This window comes from Anneissia japonica, unplaced genomic scaffold, assembly GCF_011630105.1.
Source record: "Anneissia japonica isolate Jap-2015-1 unplaced genomic scaffold, ASM1163010v1 scaffold287893_len360957_cov134, whole genome shotgun sequence".
In the NCBI taxonomy this organism is placed as follows: Eukaryota; Metazoa; Echinodermata; class Crinoidea; order Comatulida; family Comatulidae; genus Anneissia; species Anneissia japonica.
This window is the reverse complement of record NW_022717951.1, coordinates 36,556-38,607: the sequence shown is the minus strand read 5'-3', so window position 1 is coordinate 38,607 and position 2,052 is coordinate 36,556. Positions and strand designations below refer to the sequence as shown.

Genomic DNA, 2,052 nt, shown 5'->3' with positions numbered 1-2,052 from the left:
ATACTAAACAAAAACATTCATGTATGATTAACACATCATAGGAAAATACATAAACAAAAACATCAAAATAAAAATGGAAATCAAACGCTCAATATATAAATCAAGCATTTAGCCTATGTATTTAACTACTGTTATTTCCATGATTTTGTGTATTTCCTATGTTACAACACTAAATATCTATTGTTTAATTAAACACTCAAACGTTGATTTAGAGTTTTTTTACAACATAATAATCATATCCCATGATGGAAAAAAATATTTCACATTAATTCTTATATGGATTTTTTTACATATTAGTAGACTCAAATACGATTAATTAAATAAGCCTTTTAACCCCTTAATTGTAGTTTCCGAAAACATTTTGAGCAACGCCCACTTACGCACTCGTCATGGAGTGGCGTTCAAAACCCATCCAGCCACCCCTCCCCCACCCTCTTTCCGGGACATTGGACTTCGCCGTCGGGCGAATCCTGGCGCCGCCCCTGGGTCTAATTGTGAAGATAGGCGAAGCATTTTAAATTTCAAAAACACCTCTTCTTTAAGACAGAATTTTCAGTGAATTTAACTATTTGAACTAGTTCCTCGGCCCATATATATATGTTCGCATAGGGTATCATTATTATGATACCGGAAGTAACCTCCAACTTCAATGCTGTCGTTCGTAGCCCATGGTCTATACAAAGGATTAAGTCCGAGGCCTAACCTTAACCACTTGAACTTAAACTACCACTACTGTACCTTAGACAGACTAGATGTCGACGTTGAGTGTTTTTTTCTAGGATCTACAGTACATCTAATATTTGACAGAGAGGCTACTTTTGTACTCTGATGCAGTGGTTATATTAAACACCAATCTCATATACGGCTCGAGGTCCGCTTTGGCAAGCATATCAATATTGATTAACCGTCACTCGTTCGAATATAATACACTCTCTCTATTACGGTACATTGATCCCGTCTTCGTTATTTCCGACACGCCGCAATAAGTTTTCACTAAAGCCAAAAGAATATTCCATTATCTCACTGGGTAAATCAACTTAAGACACACCAAGGAAAAGATTAGCTGTAATGAAAACAATTAGGGTGTTGAGTATGGAGGTTTGTGTGCATTTGAGGGAATATGGTATTGTAGTATTAGAAGTACGCAAAAAAAAAAAAAAAAAAAAAAGTAGCGTGTATTTTATCGTACGCCGATAACGTAATTATAGGCAACCATCTTAAGCCATTGCTGAGTGTTGCAAAGTATTTTCGTTAATATATTACCTAGTATACTACTTCCTCATTGAAATTAACGAGGCTTTAAGTTTAACTCACATGGTTACCTCGTTTTCTACTACCATTTTTTGAAATAACAACCAATCAATTTTCTTTGCCCAGCTCAGCTTTCTTATTTTTTGCCAATTTCAACTTAAACTGTTCTTATTTTGTTATTTTACACACTTTTCAAAGACAGAAAATTATTATTGGGAGAAATATTTCAGCTCAAGTTTATAACCGAATATTTGTTTCATTTTCAGGTGGAACTTCAGATTACACTATTTAATGATATTAGTGGAATAGATATAATGTTAATAAAGCCTTTTTAAACATTAATAATTTATTGTATGTGATTCCTTGACATCTTAACTCAGCCCCAATTTGTTCTTATTTTTAAAGCAATTTCTAAAAGGATAACCCTTAAAAGTAAATGCGCGCGAAGCGCGCAAAAAGATTTTGTGTTTTTAATTATAATTTCGTCGGAATTGATCAAAACTCCCTAAAATGTGCAATTTATAGAGGAAATTGTCCTACCGTAACAAGCAATGCGCGCGAAGCGCTCGAAATTTGAGATTTTTAGGCACTTTCAGAGGATAAAAAGGGCATTTATAAAGGGGTGGGAAAAATTTTTTTTAAAGATAGATATTTTCCCCTTGTTCCCCGGTGGTTAGCCTACGCCATCTGGCAGCTTATATCAAAGGATTTAAGTGGAGAAGAGTTTGCAGGGTGTTGTAAGTCTGGTCATTATGATATCTTCCTTTTTATTCTTGTCTTAATTTTTCTCTCCTCTTTTTC

The 2,052-nt window shown here is 34.5% G+C and overlaps 1 protein-coding gene across 2 annotated transcripts in view; it reads right to left on the bottom strand.

The window, feature by feature from the left end:
* Positions 1-958, bottom strand: part of LOC117110393 (acid-sensing ion channel 5-like) — a 26,599-nt gene extending 25,641 nt beyond the window's left edge. For both annotated transcript variants that reach the window (XM_033253090.1, XM_033253089.1), the window contains exon 1: positions 739-958. The gene's annotated coding sequence lies outside the window, so the exon portion shown is untranslated. The remainder of the gene's footprint in view (positions 1-738) is intronic.
* Between the last annotated feature and the right edge of the window lie 1,094 nt (positions 959-2,052).